This window comes from Microtus pennsylvanicus, chromosome 3 (assembly GCF_037038515.1).
Source record: "Microtus pennsylvanicus isolate mMicPen1 chromosome 3, mMicPen1.hap1, whole genome shotgun sequence".
NCBI classification, from domain to species: domain Eukaryota; kingdom Metazoa; phylum Chordata; class Mammalia; order Rodentia; family Cricetidae; genus Microtus; species Microtus pennsylvanicus.
In genome coordinates, this window is record NC_134581.1 from 116,286,558 (window position 1) to 116,313,162 (window position 26,605).

Consider the following 26,605-nt stretch of genomic DNA (forward strand, 5'->3'; position numbering starts at 1 on the left):
CTCCAGAGTGTCCCTAACTAATACTTATAGAGATGTATCCCATTCTTGCCACTGGGATTATCATTTACTAAACCATGCCTTCTGAAAGCATAATATTCAACCCATGCAGGGTACCTCTTTTCAAGCATCAGGTATGTTTCTTTGTTAAACATTTTTTTAATTATTTAAAAAGAAAGCTATCTTTTCTCATTTTACATGCCAAATCCATTTCCCACTCACTCTCTTTGTCCTTCTTTCCTCACCTTCCCCTGTCCCACTCCCCATACCAACCCTCATCCACTCCTCAAAGTGGTAAGGCTTCTTCCCATTGGGAGTTAACAAAGTCTAGCACATTGTTTGAGGCAGGACCAAGGCCCTTTCCTCTATATCTAGGCTGAAAAAAATATCCCTACGGAGAGAGTGGGTGCCAAAAAGCTAGAATAAGCAGTAAGAATACATCCTGGTCCCACTGCTAGTGTCTCTACAGTTTTTCCCAGCCATATAACTGTCACCGACATTCAGAAGACCTAGTTTGATACTATGAAACCCTGATTATACTTCTTGCCTGGCTACTGGCCAATCAACATTTTATTAAAACAATACAAGACCACTGTCCCACAGCATAGAGGCTTTAGTATTATTAAATATTATGTCTTATTTTCAAGTCAGAATGTCTAATATCAGGAAAACATCAAATTCTTGCAAGGATACAGTAAAACCTGTATTGGGTATTTTCCATTTCCTGTATAGGTTTAGGGATTGATCTAACTGGGGTGGTGAAGAATATAAAACGAATGTCAGTAAAGACATGACAGGCACACATGCACACACAGAAAAACTGGATAGGCTCTGCACACTCTGGAGGAGGTCTTGAACCATTCAAGGAAGGTGAATGCTTTTACTCACTACAGTAGAAGAATGGGTAATTAGCTTATCTGCTTTGGAAGTTTCTGTAGGGGAGCAGGCTCAGGTGCAATCATGGTGGTGCAAAAGCTGCTTGTTAGTTACTACACACACTACTTAATTGTTAGTAAGCACACATACTTGGACCATGAAAATATTTGCCATTTTTTCTGAGCCTTGCAAGGGACAGCTTTGCCACTCCCTGGGTCAGAAGCATTAAGGTACTTAAAGTACCTTTTTCTACTCAATAACACATATTCACTCTGGTTTTCATCTCCTTATTGCAACTCTTAATTGGTATAACATAAATCAGTTGGTATGAGTTTTATAAAACTACAAACAGAATTACTATATGACTCAGTTATACCACTCCTGGGTATATACTTAAATTGCTCTAAATCCTGCCACAGAGTTATTTGAAGATTCATGTTTGTAAAAGCAGTATTTATTATCAGTCAGAAAATGGAACAAGTCAAAAATGTCCATCAACAGATGAGCAAAATAAATGTAGTGAACACACAATATAGAACATTATTCATTTTACAAAAATTAAATCATGGTAGTTGTAAGAATAGTTGATATTTGGATAAATTGTCCATGGTAGTTAGATAGAATTGAAAATTATTATGTTGGACAAAGTAATGTAGATGCACAAAGACTAATTCCCCATGTTTTGTCCCATCTGGAGAGCCTATATTTTAATTGGTATATGTGTAAATATAATATGTTTGGATTGATGAAACTGAAGTATGAGAGAAAACAGTTTGAGAGTATACAGAATCTTTAAAGGATTGGCAAAAAATAAAGATAGTCACAGTATATATGGCATAAAAGTTTTATAGGGAATATTAAAATGAGGAAGAAGACGATCAACAGGGAAAGGGGGAATGAGGAAGATTAAGTAAAATAGCAATTTAAAAACCATTTTCATGGTTTCTACGTAACAAAATATGTAAGTCTGTCCTCCATTCATCATATAATAGCTAAGTCTTCAGGTGACAATTGTAACCCTCAACTTTGTTTATTTCCCCATCCTTTATGAGGGTTTATCAAGTTTCTAGTTTCTACTGCATTTAAAAATGTGGGAAATCATGTGTTTTGCTTCCTTGATTACATTTCAGAAAGGTTTTGGCTTCATCTGTATAATTTTCTCTGTTTCTCCATGTCATGGCTCACCAGCTACTACTCCATGGATAGACTTGAATTGACAATGTCAAGGTTCATTTGGTCTAGATAAAACATGACCAGAAAGCACATAAGCGAGTTTGAGGCTCATCCTACCCTGGTAGATTCTATCATTACTGCATGTCCTTGACCAGAGATGAAGGAACTGATGAAGAGACTTCACTTCAGCTTGGATCTGCTTCTTGCCACCTGCTTCCACAGAAACTGTGAAAAATTGATGTTGGTTATTTTTAGCTGCTAGGTTTTGAGATAATTTATTGCACTTCAAAGCATAACTTAGTGGTCTCATAATTCTTCCACTATAAATTAAAACCATTGGAGGAAATTATTCATACATCATATTGACAAGGATTGAAGTTTAATGATGCCTATTCATGATAATGGAAGATGGTGATAAAGAGAGACTCTTGCTATTGCTTGTAATGTGCAAAGTGGTTCAGTTTTAAAGGGAAAATAATTTATCATTGTACACTAAATTGGTAAATGTTTGTATTCATTGCCTTAGCAACTTAATGTTCACATCACTAGCAGAATGACTGCATTAATTATGATTCACGTATGCAATAAAATATCCTGCTGCTCCGATAAAAAAAGATAGTTCTAAATGTGTTATCATAAAAAGTTATAGAAGAAAATTATTTATTTTTATAGTCCTTACTCTTATTTTTCTCAATTTCTTTTGGATATTTACACAGTTACCACAGTAGAGTTTTCCACAATATTTAATTTAGTGATTATTAGAAGACATTGAACGTTAAGCTGTTTATGCTTGAGGCAAATTGTCTGGGTTAGATTTCTCTTCTAATAATTCTGGAAGGACATTGATAGATACACTGTAGCTCAAGTTTTTCCTAAATTAGTTAACATCTGACTCAAACATATGTTGGAAAATCCAATAGCTTAATATAAGCCAAGACTAAGTAGTGCATCATGGAATATCACACAAAGTTACTAAGGTTGATCACTTTCTAAAATATTATCCACATTTGAACCCGAGCAAGTGAACAAATCTCATAGATCCTTTATATTCATAATAATTTAAAGAAGACAAGAGACATTCGGGTTAGAAATATAATAATCTGCTATTCAGTGTTCAGATGGTGAATTTATGTAATATTCCATTACTGCTAGTCGTACAGGGATGTATAAGCCCATTGGATCATATGTATATGCACTGGCATTGGTTCCGGACAGGGATTAAGCCAGAGACTCAAGTATTCTGTTATAGACAGTATTACTTCTTCTATCACTCTGACAGAAGACATTATCATTGGATTCCCATACAGGAAACACATCTGTTTAAGATTATGAAGAAATTCTTATTTCTATGAATATGGTTTGTAATATTGAAATCATTAAAAAGATGGTCTAAACAAACAGGAGTTTGTTATTTTTCTGAAAGACATGCAAAATATGATAGATACATGGAAAATTATCTTCAACAAAGCACTGGTAAAACCAAAGTATAGTATCACATTTCCACATTCACAAACATCCCTCTAGATTAATTAATATCCCCAGTGATGATCACAGGCAGTAGATAAACATAAGGGATTGTTTCTGAAAAATATATTAAATTAAACATAATACTGTGATTTACTAATATCTGTTAGATATTACTATTAGATATACCAAAATTAAAAGTTTCACTTTAATTACCATATTTAACATAATGAAATTTAATAAATATAATTTATAAAATAAAAACATAGTAAATTATTTTCAAATAGGTAGCTAGGCAAATGTGACATTAGGATGAGATATGTAAGATGAAATACTAAACAAAATATAGCATTTATTTCGAGCCACTGAAAAATTCTACACTTTCTAGGTCATTTTATTCAGGAAGAAAAAAAATGCATTATTGAAATTACATAGATTTCCTCAGGTATCTCTGGAAATACTTTGCTTATTTTAACAGTCTAGCTGGTATAATTGCATACAATTTTTGAGCTCCTTGCTGTGACCAGGTCTTAAAACACAAACCCACTATCCTCCTTTCACAAAAGGCACAGTATTTTTACAAAATGGCTCACAAATTTAAGAAGTGATATACCTAAGACACAATGTTTATGCCGATTTGTGGCCAAAGTCGGCTAAGTTAAAAAAGAGAGCTATTTAGAGACCTCTTATCTGTCTGGAATGTTTCTTGCAAACATTTTCAAATGTGACCCAAAGAAGAAAATAATTTAGAAATATGAAACTGTCATTTCATTAGTAATTACTAATGTTTTATGATATACGTTCTGGGGGATGATTTACAAAGAAGTAGCACACTAAGGGGTTTTATTTAATGAAGAATATATGATATACTATGCATTGTCAATCATAACTTCAGGAACAATACTTCTGGAGGAACTTTCTTTCTTTGTCTTTATTTCAAAACATATCAACTGCTCAGTTTTTTCAGTCCCCATATCAATTCCTATACCTGAATAAACTTATGTTTTATTTAAAACCCAATAATTTCTCAGGAAAAGGAAGAGTCACAAAAATTGGGGTACAGTCCTTTTAAGTAATTTCAATTAATTAAAAATTTTCTATAACTCTATGTTAATAATAGTGATGCATGCTAAAAAGATGATTTTATCTCTCTGATTCTAGAATTTAATCTTATCAAATGCTTCATTACCACACTTATAATTAATTTTACCATCTACTCTTTGTTTTGTTTTGACATTTGACATTTAAATATGTAGATATTTGGGATCTTAGTTACTCTTAAATATGACCCATGGCTAAGATCCAGGCACATTAGGTCATATTCAAACTCTGTAGCTTCACTTTGTTCATTTAAACATGACAAAAGTGGATGCCATGATGAAAACCCAGACCTCAGAATTAATCTTCTTTTATGATGCTTTCCATTATCTACCCCAGCCACTGTGGCAGGCAGATGAAACACCAACCTATTCCAGTTTATATAATGCTATGAAGGACTTGAAAAGAAGATCAATCTTCAAAAAACCAAAGAAAATTGAATAGATTTATAGACTTGGATAGAATTTCAAATCCCTGATTTTTCAGATTAGTAAACTGAGGCAGGGAAGGTAAATTAATGTTTAAGATCAGATATCAAGCATATCCCAGAGAATTCTTTGCCATTACTTTTATCCCCATGTACCTTTCTCACTCCATTTTCCTTGTAAGTACCTTTAAAACATCAGCCATTGTTTTCACATGCCTTATATGAGCAATATTGCAGTACTAATGCCTGTGTTAAGGTTTAAAAATACCTTAACTTCTACCATGTATTATTAGTTTTTGAATATTTCTATTACCAAGTTATCTGATATAAAGATATTAAGGAAGAGCTACAGGGCCAAAGTTTAAAAGCTCAATTTTTAACTACTTAGACTTGAGCAGAACATTATATAAATGAGCAGTTGTGGCTCGCACAGGAAGGCCACAGAAAAGAAGGGGGGGGGGTACTCCTAAAGAGAAAATATAAGAGACTGCCATTCTCAAAGATATATTTCCAGTGGCTTACTGTCTCAATCATGCCCTTCTTCCCAATTGTTCCACATTTTTAATTCATCAAGAATTAATTAATTATTAATTAGTTTAGGACTCTCATGATTCAGTTGACTCTAAATCACCTCTCTGATATACCCAAGTATGTCTCTAATACTAAACAACTCTTAATCCAAACAAATTGGCAAGGTTAACCATCACATTTTACTATCTCTACAAATTATCCAGACACTATCCTATTTTGTTTACCATAACATTCTTTAGAGACATTCTAACTATCTTAACTGTCATTTTAGAACCTTCATCCAGCAGCTGGTGGAACCAGAGATCTACAGCAAAGCACTGGGCCAAGCTACCAGAGACTAGTCAAAGAGAGGGAGGAGTGATAATATGAGCAAAGGGATCATCAAGACCATGATGATGATACTGACAAACAGAGCTGACCTGTGCTAGGGAGAGCTCACTAACTCTGAACTGATAATGAAGGACACTGCTTAGGACCAAACTAGGCTCACTGCATGAAGGGGACAGTTATGAGGCTTGGAAAATCTGTGGGGCCACTGACAGTGGGACAGGATTTATCCCTAGTGCTTGAACTGGCTTCTAGGAGTACATTCTCTTTGGAGGGACACATTGCTCAATGTAGATATATGGCAGAAGCCCTTGGTCTTGCCTTGAAGTGAAGTGTCAGATTCTGTTGAATACTCTTAGGAAGCCTTACCCTTTCTGAGGAGTGGACTGGGTGGGGTGGGGGGACAAAAGGGGAAAGTAAGGGACTGTGGATAGCTAGGTACAACAAGAAAAGATTGTATCAAAATTATCCTTAATAAGAAAAGAAAAAAAGAATAATTTGGGTGATGATTGACTTGTTTGCTGTTTTAACAAAGAAATATTCTAAATCCAAATCTTTGCTATCTAGGAATCCTGAGACATGAATCAGCAGTCAAGAGCACTTTCTTCTCCTCTAGAAGACTCATATTCAATTTTCAGTACCCATATGGCAGCTCATAACTGTTCTCAATTCTTCTGGAGGTCCTGCATGGGCATCAGGCACATGTGTAGTGTACAGACATATATGTAGTCAAAACATACATACACATGAAATAATAAAACAACAAAAATAAATGTATACCATTTAGTGGTAACTAAAGAAATTCCTAGGTCATTGTCATAAATACATAAAAAGAATATGACTGTACCATTATCTCTCTCTATCTCTGTCTCTTTTTCTTTCTCTCTTTCTCAACTACTGAACAACATTCTAATTATCTCATTAAATTGGGTGCATTTAAAACAATTGGCCATATTTTTTATAGTAAATAATGAATTTTCTAAGTTTTATTTCTGTGAAAACTTTTATGACTGTAAATCCTCTTGCTCTTCCAATGGTGTTACCTCTTTTTACTAACAATAAACCATTGATAATTGATAAACATTTTTAATGGCCAAAGAGGAAGACAAATGGTTCAGTATTGTAGGGCCATGCTAATAGAGTTTTCCAAGACATTATCTTTATTTAGCAAGCACAGTGAGTTGACTCTCTGTGGAATTCTTGCCCTGAATTAACTAGCTGGACAACCTGCTGTTTAATTGAAAAACCTTCATTTCCCTAGATAATGTACTATGATGTTGATTCTAAGTGGGCCCCGATAGTCTTTATGACTGAAGCACTAAGACTTTACCTTGCAAATGATACATTTATCTGTAAGGTGTCCTTAAGTGTTACCTATCTGTGAGTAAAATACATATTTCACACTCCCTCCTCAGATTATCAATTGCTCCTTCCCGCATTCAAACCTTTATACCACATGCCAGAACAACTGTAACACATTCCTGTTTTCATGAATTTCATCCACTCTTACTGGATCTTACAAATAACTGCCTATACTCAGTGGAAACAAGATATTGCTTAGGTATATGGAGATTGTTTTCAAATCCATCTTGCTACTCATGTTTCACAGTAATCAACTTTATATGTCTTTTAATTTGCAAGCTCTGAAATGCAGGCAAACTTGTTAAAACTTATCTGTTCCAAAGAAACCTATTCATTGTTGTCCCCCAAATTCTATCACTATCATATATTTTTATCCTCTTTTAAAAAAGTTCTAACATGGTATTGTGTAGCCCAGTGTGACCTACAACTCTATGCAACTAAGAGTGATGTTAATTTTCCAATACCTAACCCAACTTCCCAAGTGCTGGGTTTGCAGGTGTGTACCCAAAAAACACATTTTCTGTGATCCTAAACCTTTCTAATCTCTAGCAATTTCCTAGATGTTATAACACTGAGTGATTGAGCTATATAGCTTCTATGTCTATATATGTACATTCTACATTATCTACATAACAACAAAATCATCTAATGACGCATTTCTCAGAATACCTTCCAATAATTAAGAGGTATATATGATCATATTTGCCAAATTTGAGTTATTATAAGGGCATTAAGACAGGTGGCCATTTAAAAATTCCCTAGTAAAAGACTCAAGAGCAATAGAACCTTGATAATAAGAACAAGGTTTACAGGCAATTCCATGATTCAACAACTTATTTCGAATATAAGGTTTAAAGTTTATTTATGATTCATGATTTATTGATATCTGAATGCTTATTCTTGTCTATAATAAAAGAACAAAATCTCGCGTCATATATTTCACTCAGGATTTAATGCATAAAAAGTTCTGACTATTAGAGAGTCTGGCATATAGTAGGTTTTTAATATATGTTTGTAGTTAGGTGGAAGTGAGGAATAAGAGTCCAAGACTAAGGGAGGATGAGAGTATTTACAGATCCCTGGTGAAGAGAAAGGAAGGCAAACAAGATGGCACAGATGGTCTACATATGGCTAATGGCTCCAGGTGTCTACATTGCTTGTTAAATAAACCTGTTTGTAATTTGTCAATAATATTGTTTAAGTTCTATCATCTAATTCTTTTCGTAACTATCATTAGTCTAAATTATCATGCAGATCAAACTACTATAAATCAGGCCTACTTGAACCAGGTAAACATAAATGTCCATCTGGCTGTGATTTCTGAGCCAAGGCTGGGATTATACATGTGATAACCAGTGAGGGAGAGTCACAAATGGAAGGCAAATACTGCCTGGACAAGCTTCATTCTCTATTTGCAACTAAATGAACATCATAAAACAGCATCCAAAAAGACACATTCTCTAATCTGATTAGCACACACTTATGTCAAATGCAGGCAGTCACTGCTCCTAATATGATGCTTCTAAAAAGGCATGCCCTAACTATAAAAGTATTGATTAGATTTCTTATAAAATTTTCTAATAAATGTCACATGCATATTATAGAATATTAGAATATTGGATGTGCTCATAAAAGAGAATCAGTAGCATCATAATCATCAACTATGTTATTAGGCATTTGATTTCAGTACCAATTACTGCTTTAAAAGAACTTAGTATTTCCCAGCTGGATTCACAAAATACAAATATGATTGTACTTAGATATTTTGTGTCAGATTTATGATCTGTCTTTCTTATGAAACAGAAGAGAGTAACTTTGCGAGAGACCTGTCTCAGAGAAAGTAGGCTGTGGTCAACCGAGGTGAAATATAGCAAGATTTAGAAGGCGCAAGAGAGTGGCATATAAGGTCTCTGATCCTGACAGTTTGGGATGTCTGGTACCAGTTTTCCTGCAGTAGGCTTCAACTGCATAAAACTCCTTGCAAGGCCCCAGTTTTCTAGGCAAGTCTACTGTGTTCTTCCATTTGGTCTCATGGCCAGGATTGTAGCACCTATGATGTCAACATTCCTAGAGGTTACACTGACTTTCTCAAATTGCTGACTTCTTCTTTGTTTTGGGAGCACCTTGTCATGGTTAGCAACTTTTCTTTTGCCTGTGCAACCGATTCTTTAAAATATAACCCTGCCTGTTGGGGGGTGGTCTACTTTCATAACTGCGTCTTGGCTTAAAATAATCAATGGATAGTGTTCAAATTGCCATGTCAAAAACTGTTGATTAACAAATACCTCAGAAAGAGATGTCTTTGCCAGTGTCTTGTGTACTGGGATTTCCAAAGCCTCTAGTATACTAAAATACAGGGCTGCTCTACAGCAATGAGGTGTGTGTAGTATTTCTTAACTCAATATTCCAAAGAGATGTTTTGTTTCTGTGTTTTGTCTTGTTTTTCATAGAATAACTGTGGATGCCTTTGGAAAGTAACTATTTAAAATGCTGATCAGAGTCAACATCCCTCTGAAAATTCTGACTATAACACATTTGTACTTTGTACCCATGGTCGGTTGATATATTTCTAACTGTAACCCCAGAAACAGGCATCTTAGAAAAGGTAGCTCAACTCAGGGGCTGGACATCATGTCCCTCATTTTGAGCCATTTGCAACAAGCTTTTTCTGAAACCTTTTGCCAGTTTGGTAATTGAATCCAGTTTATGGAGTTTGCACCCTGGAAATGCCACCGCATTTCATTTATAATCAACCTGACTGGGTTTGAAATGATTAAATGTTCCAGATTGGTGGGGGAGGGGAGAGTCCAAATGGATTTGTACAGAAATGTTATTAACTTGGAAATGGTTCATTGGCCATTTGGCATTTTCACATTGGTGGGTTTAATTTGCAGAGTGAGAAAAGTGAACTGGAGAGACACAGAGCTCAGTATTTTTGCCACTTTAACATTTATGTTTGGCGCTTATGAACCTGAGCTGAGAACTAATTAAATTTCCGCATTGTAGCTTTTAAGTTTTATAACATATAGAAACTTGTCTATATTTGAACAATTCTTTTATACAATATAGGTTTTAAATGTAGACCCTTCCCACGAGTATTTTTCTTAAAGAAAAATAAGAGCTATAAAGATACAGCGTTATACAAATAAACTCATTCTTTCACACATAAGTGTTCAGAATGAAGTATCTAAAATACATCTTACGGAGGCAAGAGAATTAAGCATATAAGTTAAATCAGCCATTCTAATTAATGATGTGAAGTAAAATAAAAAGAAGCAGGAGGGAAGATATTCCATAAAGAAATGGGAAGTAGAAAGAAAGTCAGCCAACAAAGGTCTACAAACCTGATATAGAAAATAGCTTAATATCCAAACTCTCTTCAGGAACTATAAAAATGCATCATGGACAGCAGTTTTCCCTGCTTGAAATGCGGTATAGAAGTCAAAACACTTAAAAGAAATTGAGAAGTTTGACCAGAGTAATGAAATTTTATCCTCGAGAGGTATACTGGCTGATTACTCAACTCTCTCTATTTATTCATTTGTTCCATAAATATTTATTGTTCCCATAGTATGCAAATCACCCAGCTGTTGAGGAAAGAGTCTCAAAAGGTTCATGTTACAAATAAAGGGGATAAAAGAGATGCAGACTATACAAAAAGAAACAAACAGAGAAATCAGAAACATCAGTAAATAAAATAGCTAGCCATTATTAGATATTATTAGGACTTCTGCTGGCAAATGGCTGAAAACAACACCTGTAAATTCTATATTCTCAACAAAGGGAAGTTAAAGAGGTGAGTGTGCCCATGGCTATAGCAGTCAGACCACAATGGGCACAGGAAGCAGGTAGGCAGGTGTCAGATAGTCACATACTTCCCAACACATCTGAAACTTTGTGTTCCATTTACAATGTCAGGACTTTGGATGAAACAGATTTCAAAATATTTTCCAGCCATAAAATTCTCTTATCTGTATGAATGAAAAGGACAAAATTAAATCTTCCAAATAGACAGAAAGTACAAGAAGATGTGCCAAGCAGAGCACAGAATGATTAATGGAGTGTCTAGGGAGAAAAACAAATAATAAAAATTCAGTTGTGTCTATAATTTTGTATTAGTGTCTTCACATGGTAGTTATAACTCTTGAGCCTAAATCAACAGAAAACTACAATTCAAAATATATTACAGTTTACACAAATTATCTTTGCTATATGTCTTTTTCTCAGAATTGTTACATATTATATTCTATTGTTGTCAAAAAGACTGCTTGCACATTAAAGTATATTCTAAGGTGTTAATAATTTTGATTTGATTATTTATCTATAATACCTGATCTTCAGGGTAAAAATGGAGTAACTATCAGTAAATATTGTAGAAAGTCATATTTTCTTAAGTATTCTACATGAAACTTATTAGAACATTGACTCTTATCCAATAAATTTAAAACTCTTTAGATTTTATTTATTTTGATTTTATGTATGTGAGTATCTCCTGAATAGATGTTTGAGCACAGAGGCTTGAAGATGGAGTCATATCCTATGGAGTTACAGACAGTTGTGAGCCAACATGTTAGTGCTCTTAACCACTGAACAATTTCTCCAGTCCCTTCTCAGAGAAGTTTGGTTTGACCTTTATCTTGTCGAATCTATTTTAGCAGCTATAAATGCAGTATTATTTCTTTCATAGATTGCTTTCTATTGCTGAGGTTAATGCCATAACCAAAAGTAACTTAGGCTTATCCAGCTTTTAAGTCTCAATCACAGTTGATCATTGGGAAAAGTTAGGATAGGAACGCAATCAGAAACAGAGGCTAGAAAGAGGGAACAAAGCTGTTCTGGGCTCATATCCCATGCCTTAAAATGTCAGCTTTCTTATATGACCCAGCACCACTTTCCCAAGGATGGCATCATTCCAGTGGATGGGCCCTCTCCTTCACTCCTTAATCAGGAAAGTGACCCACAGCCATCAGTCAATCTGAAGAGGGCAGCTCCTCAATTGTAGTACTTCTCAGATGATTCTAGTTTGTATCAAGTTAACAAAAGTTAACCAGCACGTTGACCATGGCAGTTTCGTCAAAGCTTTCGCAAGTCCTTTTCTACGTATGACTTCCAAAAGACACTTCTGAATGTAAATCCAGATATGCCAGATACTTCTTAAATCCTATGATTCTTAGTAGAACTGAGTCACAAGGGTCATGTCACTTAAGGACTTAGGTATAAAATGTGGGTATCACACAAAGTTATAATCCACATATTCATCTTCTTCCTGTGATGATGGCAGATCCAAGGCAAGCTCAGTGTTCCCTCTCCTCCCTCTCTTTCTCCCTCTTTGCACTCTATAATCTTACTTGGGTCTCCAGTCTCACATAAAAGGCTGGGACTGTCCAGAGCAGTATTGAGTTACACAGCAGAAACACATGCTGTCTTCGTTTCTTCTGCCACACCAGTTAAAATGCTTAGGAATGTGTTGAGCGCTGCACTAAGGTCTGAGATTTGGGGAAAGATGGAGAAAAGCAGGGAACTGAGGCCAGAATCTCTTGATTCTGTTTAGTTTATTTCAGTTTTCTAAAGGGCTAAATTGAAGAAGCTTCAGATATTTAATCATCAAAACGACATTGACTAGAAAAAAGGTTTTGTTCCTACCTTAGATTCTTCTGAGATACTAAATTTTCTGTTAAATCTTAAAATTATTTTATTTTAATTATTTATTTTATTTATAAAATGAACATTTACTAATATTTATTTGTTTGTTTTGTTATTTTATTGCTAAACCATAAGCTTATACCATTCCCTAGTTGAAGATATTCACATATAGCTCCTATCCTAAACAGATAAATAAATAATAAATGATATATAGATTATATATGTGTATATATAGAGAGATCTATCCTCATTAGTTTAATCAGGTAACTGATAAGTTTTTCACAATAATCTGTAATACATATGTGTAGATCCAGTCATTAGTCTCTATGGGAAAAAAGACATAATATAGCTGAGGCATTACAAGATCCTTCCTTGGGAGAGATGTAACATGAGGGTATGCTTGTCAGGGTTTATGTCCTGCCCAGTTCCCACAGCTGTCAAGGTCCCAAAGAAAATCACACAGAGTCTACATTAGGTTATAAACTGATTGGCCCATTAGCTCAGGCTTCTTATTAGCTCTTCTAGTTTATTCTATTAACCCATTATTCTTATCTATGTTAACCACATGACTCAGTACCTTTTTCAGTGGGGAGGTCATATCCTGCTTCTTCAGTGCTCTGGGGAGGACTGGGAAAGAGCTTCCTTCTTCCCAGAATTCTCCTGTTCTCATTGTGCCACCTCTACTTCCTGTCTGATTTACCCACCTATACTTCCTGCTTGGCTATCAAATAATCAGCATTTATTTAAAACATAATTTACAGATATAGAATTGTTCTACACCAGAGAGAATATTTTGGTTTATTTTATTTAGATAGGCATAATTGCGAGTGTAATGGTTGGGGAGAAGAAATAAAAAGAGTAAGAGAATATCAGAAGAAAAAAATGGTAAAATGTTTTAAGAGGGAGAAATCGAAGGTTGGACTAAAGGCATGCACCATTACCACCCAGTTTCTATGGCTGTAAGGCTGACCAGTGGGGTTGTTTCACTCTCTGATCTTCAGGCAAGCTTCATTTATTTAAATACAAATGAAATATCACTACACCAATCTTTGAATCTGTTTATAGCAAATAATTTAACAGTGAAAAGAGGGTTTTCTGAGCCTCTCACTCATCTATGCCTTATCATTGACATCTCCTTTCTTGTTCATACACAGTTCAAGTACCCACCCCTTTTGAATTCATGATTGCAGTGGACTATATCTTATATAGCAAATGACATTTTAAAGAATTTTCACACATGCTTTTTCAGCACATATATTTTTCTATATCCTCTTCCACAATTGTCTTTGACCCTTAAAGAGAATGTTTTAAATGTCTTACTTAGATCTAAACCCTCATCCACCACTTATTCTCAACATTTGTACAACGATGAGTTTTTTTGTTCAACATCCACTGGAAAGAGACATCTGTGATTAAGACTGGGAGTACTATTTATATTGCCATAGGCAGAAGCACCAAGAAATCAATTTGATTCTGGTAATTTAGCTAAACCACACTGCTGGGTTCTAACAAATGCCTGTGATCTCCCCTGGTGTGAGTTTTTGAACAGGTTTGCAATCCTAGAAGGGGATTTTCTCTTGTGGAGTGAACCTCAAAACAAGTCACAGTAGTGAGTTACCTCTATAAAAAATAACACACTTTTGGAGACTGGTCTTGTAGGGTTCACATGTGAGTAATACCTTTATTGTCTTTTTTGCATCCAACACTCTATATCGCAACTTCTGGGACAGGAAACATGGAAGACATATCCATATCAGTTGCAGACTGATTTTTCTATAACGTTAAACAATATGGTGTCTTCAGCACCTAGTTATTGTGGACAAGCAAGATGAATGGCAAGAGCCTGTATTATTTCAGGGGTTCTGAGAAATCCCTGAATAATAACTTGTTTGTAGATATCACAAGTCTGGTACTGAGATTTTTATTTTATAACCAGTGACTTCAAGAAACAGTCTTTTCCAGTCATGCAGTATGTCTCCTTTCAAAATAAAATTTTAATTTGGCTACAATATGCTTTCCATATGGCCTTTTCTTACACCTTCAAGTTTGTTTACCATTTTCCTTGCTCCCTGTTTTCTCAAACCTTCCCTGCTTTCCCTGTTTTAACCTTTGTTCACTCAGTATTCCCTCTCTCTACTTTCATATTTTTTCTACAATCCACTTTATCTTAAAACATCCCTCTCTCAATATTCTCTTTCTGGTTTTCTGGCTTCTACTGATACTCAATGTTGAATAAAGTAAGATTCAAAACTGTACTCAACATATGAGAAAGAACATTCAATGCTTGTTTTTCTGTGTCTATGTTACCTAACTCAATATAATTTTTCCACTTTCATCCATTTATCTCCATATTTCATCACTTTCCATTCACACATTCTTCTGTGTGTATGAATACTCTCCTGATTATATCATACCCTATCACTTTAATTTTTAACAATAGTATGTATGTATAAAATACCTGATAATTTTTACAGACTATGCATGTGTCTGATGAAACATTTTTGGCAATTTCTACATAAGTAAACTGGTCTTAGCACCTTCCTTAACTTCTTTCAAACCATATATTCCCACCCTTCCACAAGGACACTTATTCAACTATGTTCACTATGACTTTATTCATAATAACCAGTAACTGAATACAAGCTAAATGCCTCTCAACTGAAGAATGGATAAAGAAAATGTGGTATCTTTATACAATGGAGTATTATTATCTGTTAAAAACATGACAACATAAAATGTGCAGGCAATTGGATGGAACTAGGAAAAATCATCCTGGTCAAGGCAACTCAGATCCAGAAAGAGAAACATAGCATGCACTAACTTATAAGTGAATATTAGCTGTTACACAAATCATATTATAACACACAGACCCAAAGTAACAAGTATGGTTCTGGAGGGATATATAGATTTCCCTGTGATTGGGAAATAGAATAGATTCTCGTGGTGAAATGATGGCAGGTGGGGATGGAAATAGGTGGGATTATATAGGGGAGGAGGTATGGAGGAAGCATGTATGCAGAGAGACAACTAAAACTGAGGGGCATTTGGGGGTGGGGCAATGTGGAAAGCTAGCACAATGGAAACTTCCAGAAATTTATGAGGATGACCCTTGTGAGGACACTTTGTGATGGAGGATATGAAATCTGAACCAGCTACCTTATAGTGGTAGACAAGGCTTCCAGTGGTGGAACTGGGATGCCAACCCAGTCACAAAAGCTTTGATCTAAAAAATGTTCTTCCTACAAGATGTGCTGGGTCAATGTTGGCTCAGATCTTGTGAGAGTGGCCAACCAATGAATGACTAGTCTAACTTGAGGACCACATCACAAATGATGTGTCCATGCCTGTCACAGACTGGATGACTAGAAACCAGAAGTTAGATGGCCCAGAGATCTAGGGCAGAACCAAACAAGACTGACCAAAATAAAAATTCCTAATGATATTCTGATATACTCATAGTTGAGTGCCTAGCCTAGTTGCTGTCAGAGAGACTTCATTCAGCAGCTGATGAGAGCAGATACAGTGACCCACAGTCAAACATTAAGTAGAATTCAGTGAACCTGCAGAAAATGGGGAGGAAGAATTGTAGTAACCAGAGGAGTTGAGAACATTAGGGAAACCTGGCCTTATGAATCAATTAAACAGGGCTCATGAAGGCTCACAGAGACAGAAGCCACAATCATGGAGCCTGTATAGGTCTGTGCTAGATCCTCTGCATATATACTATGGTTGTTTAGTTTGTTGTTTTTGTGGCAATTCTAGCAATAGGAGTGGGGCTATCTTTGACTCTTTTGCCTGCTCTTGGGACCTTTTTACTCCTACTGGGTTGTTTCGTCCAGCCTTGATTTAAAGATTTGTGCCTAATCTTTATTGCAGTTTATTATGCCACGTGAGGATGATACCCCTAGAAGGTATACTCTTTTCTGAAGGGACATGGAAGAGCAGTGGATCTGGGGATGAGGAAAGTTGGGCATGGCAGGGAGGAGTGGAGAGAGGGGAAGCTGTTATCAAGATGTATTGTGTGTGAAAAGAATAAATAAAAAAAAAAGAAAGAACAACTAGGATGTAACCATTCAATGGCTGGAGAAATGGCTAGCCAGTTAAGAGCACGGTTGTTCTTCTAAAGGACCACAATTCAATTTCTTTTTTTTTCTTTTTTCTTTTTATTTTTTTTTTATTGAAAAAAAAATTTCTGCCTCCTCCCAGCCTCCCATTTCCCTCCCCCTCCTCCTGCCCCTCTCCCACTACCCCCACTCCTCTCCCCCTCCCTCTCCAGTCCAAAGAGCAGTCAGGGTTCCCTGCCCTGTGGAAAGTCCAAGGTCCTCTCCCCTCCATCCAGGTCTTGGAAGGTGAACATCCAAACTGGCTAGGCTCCCACAAAGCCAGAACATGAGGTAGGAACAAAACCCCGTGCCATTGCCCTTGGCTTCTCATCAGCCCTCATTGTCCGCCATGTTCAGAGAGTCCGGTTTTATCCCATGCTTTTTCAGTCACAGTCCAGCTGGCCTTGGTGAGCTCCCAATAGATCAGCCCCACTGTCTCAGTGGGTGGGTGCACCTCTCATGGTCCTGACTTCCATGCCCATGTTCTCCCTCCTTCTGCTTCTCATTGGGACTTTGGGAGCTTAATCCAATGCTCCAGTGTGGGTCTCTGTCTCTATCTCCATCCATCGCTAGATGAAGGTTCTATACACATTAGAGTACTACTCTGCCATAAAAAACAATGACTTCTCGAATTTTGCATGCAAATGGATAGAAATAGAAAACACTATCCTGAGTGAGGTAACCCAGACCCAAAAAGAGGATCATGGGATGCACTCACTCATAATTGGTTTCTAGCCATAAATAAAGGTCACTGAGTCTATAGTTTGTGATCCTAAAGAAGCTAAATAAATAGGTAAACCCAAAGAAAAACATATAGTTATTATCCCTGCTATGGGAAATAGACAAGATTGCTGGGCAAAAAATTGGGATCTTGGGGGTGGGGTGGGATGGGGATAAGGGGAGAAGGGGAGAGAAAAGTGAGAAGGGGAGGATGGGGGGAACTTGGGGAAACTGGATGATTGGGCATAAAACAAGGCCGGATAGAGGAGCAGGGAATCACATAACTTAATTAAGGGAACCACCTTAGGGTTGGTAAGAGACTTGAACCTAGAGTGGCTCCCAGGTGCCCAGGGCAATGTCCCCAGTTAGTTCCTTGGGCAGCTGAGGATAGGGAACCTGAAATGACCCTATCCTATAGCCATACTGATGAATATCTTGCATATCACACTTCAATTTCTTGTACCCACATGATGACTCACAATGCTTAAATATATGTCTAATTCTAAAGTAGTTGGTAGCACCCTGTCTTTCCCATTTAACTGTGATTGTTACATGAATAAGAAAGGTTACAGTTTAGGGATACTCAAAACAACCTTTAAATAAAAGCATTCCTGCCATTTGAAGTAAGTGTTATGAAGCTGCAAAATCTTCCTTCAATTAATCAAAAGACCTAAGGCAAATTAAGGTTATAAATGTGAGCTTTCACCCTCATTGTCAAATCAATGCATTAATGTTAATAATACAGACAATAGCAAACTTTATCTAACTTTAAAACATGTAAAGATAATTTAAGATATCATTTCTTTTTACTGATTTTTTTTATTGAGCTCTACATTTTTCTCTGTTCCCTTCCCTGCCTCTCCCCTCCCCGCTTCAACCCTCTACCAAGGTCCCCATGCTCCCAATTTACTCAGAAGATCTTGTCTTTTTCTACTTTTCCATGAAGATTAGATCTATGTATGTGTATCTTAGTGCCCTCATTGTTGTCTAATTTCTCTGCGGTTGTGGTTTGTAGGCTGGCCTTCTTTACTTTATGTTTACAAATCACCTATGAGTGAGTACGTGTGATAATTGTCTTTCTGTGTCTAGGTTACCTAACTCAAAATAGGAACAATAAAAGGTTGTCCACTCTCTCCATATCTATTCAATATACTTCTTGAGGTCCTATCTAGAGCAATAAGACACTAAAAGGAGATCAAGTGGGTACAAACTGGAAAAGAAGTCAAACTCTCATTGTTTGCTGCTGATATGATAGTTTATATATGATATCCAAAAATTCTAGCAAGGAAATTCTATGACTCATAAACGCTTTCAGTAATGTAAAAAGAAACAAGATTAACTCAAAAAAATCAGTAGCCCTCCTGTACACAGAAGATAAAAGGGCTGGGAAAGAAATAATAGAAAGAACACCCTTCACAATAGCCACACGTAGCATAAAATATCTCAGAGTAATTCTAACCAAACAAGTGGAAGACATGTATGAGAGGAACTTTAAATCTTTGAAGAAAGAAATTGAAGATGACACCAGAAAGTGGAAAGATCTCCCATGCTTTTGGGTAGGCAGATTTAACATAGTGAAAATGGCAATCTTACCAAAATATATCATTTCAAATCACAACACAACATACAAAATTTCAAAAATTTGTTATACAACTCAGAAACAAAACACGGCTTGGTCCCTATTTTGTATTCTGTCTACATGTTCAGTGCAAAAGGGTACAACCATTTTTTTCCAAATTAAATTGTATTGTTTGGTTTAGTTAAAAGATAGATTTCCATGTATTTTTCATATTTCCTTCATTTTGTTTCTCTCCTTCTTCATGTGTGTGTGTCTGTGCTTGTATGCTCTCGTGTGTGTGTGTCTGTGCACGTATGCTCTCATGCGTGTGTCTGTGTACATATGCTCTCATGTGTGTGTGTCTGTGCACGTATGCTCTTGTGTGTGTGTGTCTGTGCACGTATGCTCTCGTGTGTGTGTATCTGTGCACGTATGCTCTCGTGTGTGTGTGTCTGTGCACGTATGTTCTCATGTGTGTGCTCAGGCTTGTTTTTGTTCTTATTTGCATTCTCAATGCCTCAACCATAGCACTTAACTACTATGTCTCATCACTTCAAGATGTAATTTTTAATAGTCTATCATTCACGACTAGAAAAGAACAATGAAATGAAATGTTTTCCATACTTCATTTGAAAGAACATTTCAAATTTTATTGTAAAAGACTAGCATGCTGAAGTCTTAGAAATCTCAAGGCATAAGTTTAAGTGTCTAGCGTTTGACAGTTTTCCCATTGCCAAGACATAATTTAATACTGAAACCAAGTCAAAATTTCTATTTTCTTTATTATTTTATTACTGTGCATATTTCCCCTCTCTTAAATGTACCAAGACAGAAAAATGATCATTTATAAGAACAATAGAAATTTCCATACAATACCAAAAAAATCTGACTAAACATCTCACATCTGAATTTTAAATTTATTGCCATATATCTTGATACTTTAACATGCCATGAAAATCATTGCACACAGAGAGAAGCCATCTGGGTAATAAAACCATCATTGCTATCATAAGCAGTCATCACTTCTGATGAGCACCTATAAATACCTTCAGCAAACACGTCTAGCATGGAAATGACACTGCCTGGCCTTCACAACCATCGTTCCAGTTCTGAAGGAATTGTCAAGCTCCCCAATCATGCTCTCCCTGCTAATTCTTTTCACACACTATAGAATAAAATGCTTTGCAAGCTGCAGAGTCCCCTCGATAACTAGGTAGAATTTGTACTTTCATTCTCCTGCGTGTGCAGTGCTGAGTTGATCCTCCATTCTTCCTCTTTTACCTCTTTATGGCCTCAAGTCCTCTCACACATTGCTTTCCTTCAGGTAAACCCCACTCTGTTTTTGAAGCTGGCCCGCCATCATTCCACAATGATGAAGTTCTTTAGTAATGAAACAACGGGTGAGGCCTCCTTCTAACCTATCCAAACAGGGTTCCCTATGATTCCCTGACAATCACACACTTGAAATTTGTCTTAAACTTAGTTTTATAATTATTTTATAAGTTTCTCCCATGCCAAAACGTGCTTAATCATCATAATAACAAGTGTTTCTTCTAAAACCTATCATCTTCGATGCTTTCTTAGTAACTTCCTGACATTTGAATCAGCACTGAAATCATTATCCGAGATCAAAAAACTTACACAACAAGATTAAACGTTTCTTGGAATCTACTATAACAATTAGTGACTATGACTAAATGAAACAAATTGTTCACATGACAAGGTAGAAGTGAATGGATTTTAGATAAACTTACCTTAAAAATAACAAAAAAATTTCTGTCAGTTATTGTAGACATGCGAATTAATTTGACTATGACATCTGATACAGAATATATGCATATATCAAATCATGATGACACACATATTACTGACAAATGTGATATGTATGTTTCAATTAAATATTCGTACACAACGATATAAGTTTTTTATATATAAAACAAAATCTTTGAAAAAAAGTTTAAAGAATAGTAAGAGGTTTAAATTGCTTACCTCATCCCTATTTGTCTGCTCTTTCTGGTACACACCTTGTGGTAATAATTAACTTCGTCAAATTGACTCAACCTAGCATTACCTGGGAAGAGAGTCTCAGGTCTCTCTACACTGTCTGCATTGTGATGACCTGGGGGAATGTCTGTGGAAGCTTGTCCTGTCAAGTCACGGGGAAGATCTGCAGTCTATGGGTGGCACCATATCTTACACATTGGATTCTGGGGTTCTTTGTTCTTGACTGTGGATGTGATGTAACTGAAGCACCTGCTTTGACTTCCACAGAGTCAGAACTGCAACCTGGAATGGAAACAATCCCCTTCTCTACGAAGTTGCTTTTTTTAGGATATTTTATCATAGAAACCAAAATGAAACTGGAACATACTTTTGAAAAGGTATCAATTATTTCTCCCTCTCTTATTTCCTATCAGTGCTTCAGTTGAATTTTTAAAGTAAATATAGTTAATAGTTAAAAAATAAAAGGCTTATACACTGATGATGAGAGGAATATTGTCACATCCAAGTCACAGTATTATCTATAAACTCTAATATATAATCCTGTTAAAGTAAAATTACCAAAGCTAGTCTGAGAATGGAATAATCAAATAAACAAAGATATAATTCATGTTTATCTGAAAAAAATAGATACAAAGTAATTTTAAGAGGTTTTTCTGCTGTTTCTTTATAAGCTACCCTTTTTATTTTCCATAATTAAGATTTTAATTTGTGACAAATCCCATGGCCAAAAGCAACTTGGGGAAGAAAGCTCCTATTTCACCTTATAGCTTTGTCAATGGAAGTCTAGGCAGAAACTCAAGACAGAAACCAGTGGACAGAAACAAATACAGATGCCAGGGGACTGCTGTTTACTGGCTTGGTCCCCAAGGCTGGCTACACTGCTTTATTTCTTTGCTCCCCAAACCTCAGTTTTATTTATTTTAATTACTTTTTCAACCTTTATTGAAAATAGATATTTTCTAATATAATACATCCTGAGTAGTTTTATTTTATTTTATTTCTCCCAATTCTCCCCACATCCCTTCAACTTTTCTGTCTGAGGCTTTATTCAGTAATTGGTGAAAACAGATGCAGACTCACAGTCAAACATTATATGAAGCTCAGGGAATCCTTCAGAACAGAGAACAAGGATTCCCAAAATCAGAGGGGGTCAAAAACACCACAAGAAAATCCACAGAATCAGCTAACCTGGCCTCATAGGGCTCAGAGACTGATCCAACAACCAGGGAGCTTACATGGGACTGACCTAGACACTCTGCATGTATGTGACAGTTGTACAGCTTGCTTTTCTCGTAGGACTCCTAGCAGTGGGGATAGGGGTTGTCTCTGACTCATTTGCTGGCCTTTGGGACCCCACTCCTTCTACTGTTCTGGTTTTTCCAACCTCAAAACATGGGCGATGCTTAATCTTACTGCAACTTGATACACCATATTTTTTTTTACTATCCTGCAGGTGCTCGATCTCATATGTCATATTTTTTGATACTCATGGAATAATTGCACTTTCCTAAACAGAAAAGGAGCAGTGGATTGAGAGGGTGTGGACAAAAGGGAGTGGCAAAGAGTGACTAGGAGGACAGGATGGAAGGGTAACTGCAGCAGAGATGTAAAATACATACATAAATAAATAAATTTTGAAAAAATTTTAAAAAGAAAACAAACAGGCTTCTAAAGGATAATAATGAAATAAAATACAAAAGATAAAAAAAAAACTAACACGTCAGAGCTGGACAAGATAAATAAACAGGAAAAAAGAGCCCAAGTGTCGGTGAAAGGATCAAAGACCCACTTTCAGGAATCCCTTACAAACACTAAACTGGAAATCATAATACAAGCACGGAGGGCCTGATAAAGATGTGCGCAGGCCCTGTGCGTGATGCCTCGCTCATTGAGTTCAGATGAGCTTTGATCATGTTGATTTAGAGGCTTGTTTTCTTAATCAGTCTGTTTTCTTGTAAGCTGCAGGACCTGCTGACCAGGGAATCACCACCTACAATAGGCTGGGCACTCCCACACCTGTCACTAATTAAGAAAAGGTCTCAGAGGCTTGTCTTCAGGAAACCCGGGTAACGGCATGTTCTCAGCTGCGGTTCTTCCCAGATAAATCTAGCTTGTGTCAATTTGAATATATATTATTAATATCAGGATACTCCTCAAAATGATGTTGGGAGAACTAATAGAGAGGAACCTTATTAAATTAAAATATTGAAACATAAGGAAAATTAAATATGTGTGATAAGAAACATCCAAGTCAGAGAAAATTTACGAACAGGCTACGTGTATGGAACAACCTATCTAACCAAGAGCACCTGGCAGCCAGTACAAGAGATAAAAGTGTCTTTTAGACACTCATTGTATTCGCAAGACATTTACCTGTTCTTCAAGTCAACCATTATTGCTGGTTCCCACTTAAGAGGACTTGTTTGTTCTTTGGTTTCATACAAGAAATATTTAACACTGGTAGTAAACTTTCTAACGATGCACTTATTCACTATAATTATAATTCTGATACCACAGAAAATCAGTATCTGATAACTAAAGTACACCTAATAGCTTTCTTTCATTGAGGGAAATAGTCCAGTTCCCAGAGGAAGCATGTTAATTTGAAGGTGTGAACTGAAGAAAAGGTTCAAATTAAAGTATGGAAAGATAAAGTTCCGTTTAGTGGGGATTAAGTTAATTTAACCAAACATCTTCATGGACTAGTTGGCAAGCTTTCAGGTCCTCTGTCTCCCTTGCAGGCTTGCTTTGCTTTACATTGTCTCATAGGCCTTCTGATAATTTTATTGTCCATGATGACCCTGAAAAATGTTTGTTTTTTCTCAATTTTATTCTCTGTTTTTCATGTTTCCTTTTCATTTACCACACATGCCTTTCTCCTTAGTGGTGTCCAGGCACCACCACAGTTTTTATTTCTTAGAAAACTCTCATTGAAACTTCAATTTCCATATTGAGAATATTTTAACACAGTCAAGCTTCATGAACATTTACTACCCCGCACCCCTATTTAGCACCCAATTTCTTATTCCATGTATTTCATAAGGCCTTTATCCGTATTTTATCTGAAAATTCCAATTCACAAACCACGCAAAGCATGCCTAATGGATGTCCTCATACTTCTGCCTTTTGGCCAATGAGTAATAGACTTTTAATAGCAGTCTCATAAACTATAGACATATGTTCATCATTTCCAATTACAAGCACAATGGAAAATGATCTAGCAGGAGCCATAGAAACTAAACAAAAGCACGATTCTGTTGCTAATTTTGCATTTATAAATGCCAGGGGCATGCCAATATCTTTCATCAACAATGTCACCTATAAAAGTCTCAAGAATAATAAAATAAAATAAAACTCTATTAGTAAATGTTTGAATAGCTCTGATAGCTGTATTTTCCAACTCTATTGGATATTTAAAACTTAGTCATTCAATAGTAACGCTGCCTGTCTCCGCCTCCTCCTCCTCCTCCTCCTCCTCCTCCTCCTCCTCCTCCTCCTCCTCCTCCTCCTCTTCCTCCTTCTTCTCTCTCTCTCTCTCTCTCTCTCTCTCTCTCTCTCTCTCTCTCTCTCTCTTTCTGTCTTTGTGTGTGGCTATATTTATATGTGGACCTGTGTTCACATCCTATAGTATCCCTAGACATTTTAGTGATTTGTGTGTCTGAACCGTTCTATTCACAAGAAACTATTTTGAGCCCCTGTCAAATCAGAGATCACAGAAAAGTACAATGCTACGAAGAGATTTTAAAAAGATTTCTAAGTAAAATTAATTGTAATGTAGCACACATATAAAATGTGACCGACTCACATAAATTCAATTTGTTTAGCACTGTCACTCAAAATACCAATTAATGCTGAATATTATTGTCAGATTTTTCATCAGTATTTACCTTTTCTATGCACTTTAATATGAAACTTATGTTAATATGCAACTCTAGTCATCTACCTAGCAAGCTTGAGGAATGCTTCCTGCTGACAGGGCATTTACTCAAGCTCTGATTACTAACTACAGGACAATAAATGAAGGTATAAAATCGAAAATTTATGGGAAGTAGATTTTTTTCTACCTTTGACAATGCCACAACAGGTAATTCTTGCTGCCATCTCTATTCACTCTCAAGGCTGTTATTCAATATCAGTCATCCTGAACATATAAATTTAATTTCAAAATTGAGAGATATGAGCCCAAAGAAAGGTTAACAAACATCTGAAACAGTAGAAAAATTAATTTGGTTTAGGAAGAATAGCATCAGATGAATGAAAACACCAGTAATAACAAACCTAGGAGAGCAATGTTTAGACCCATCATCTGTAACGTTTTCTGTATAAATATTTCTTTAATCAAAAATCTTTCTAGTAGTACCAACTCAAAATAATGGCCGAATCCCCATAGGATGCTCAAGGCTCCATATGTCATCCCAGACCCACATTTATGGCTTCCTTTACAACTCCACAAGAACTCAGCTGACAACATCCATTTTCCATTATACTCAGCAGTTCACATCTTCAAGACAGTTTCACATTAAATTTGATTTTTCACTACTCATGATTATACAGATAGAATTTTATCTTAAGATATCTTAAAATGAGGTTCTGATTGGCTATTAAATATCATGCAAACAACTGATCTGGTGGCCAGTCATAAAAGAGTCTAAATATATGTCTGCTCTTTGACCAGTTCTTCTGCTTACAAGTGAGAAGTTCAAGAAGATGATCAAGTGCATGATGCTAGCAAAGGCTTAACCAGGATGAGACTCCTGCTGGCAGATTCCCCCAGGGCCATGCTACCTTAAGAAGAAAGTCGGTAGAGTACCCATGCCTGTGCCTGGTTTCTGTTCCTCTGAGATTGCTTTGCATTAAAGAGAGCTGATTAATATCCAAAACAACGTACACTCACAACTCTTTCGATCTTATATTCTATCGACAAATTATCTGAAAAGTGAGACAGATCATAAATGAAAAGGAATGGAATATCAATTGTCTTATTACTTCTTTATACCTATTTTCAATACTGAGTAAAGTGTTTATGTTCTGTTACAGCCATGTCTACCTGGCTGCAAGATTATTGATCCTATACAGAAGATTGAAGCAATGACTTCCTAGACTGTTTTAGAGCCAAACTTTTTTGCAATACAGCAACAAGTTCCCTCATGGGCTACTTCTTTATTTTGCATTAAATTAATGTAGGAAAATATCTGATAATATTTAATTGAGAACCCTAGTTATATTTTTAAAAAAACATGATTTTTTTAACCTTCGAAATTGAAGCCAAAATGAGATAAAATGTACTAAGGTACAAGGCTTTGAGGAGACATAAATTTGTAT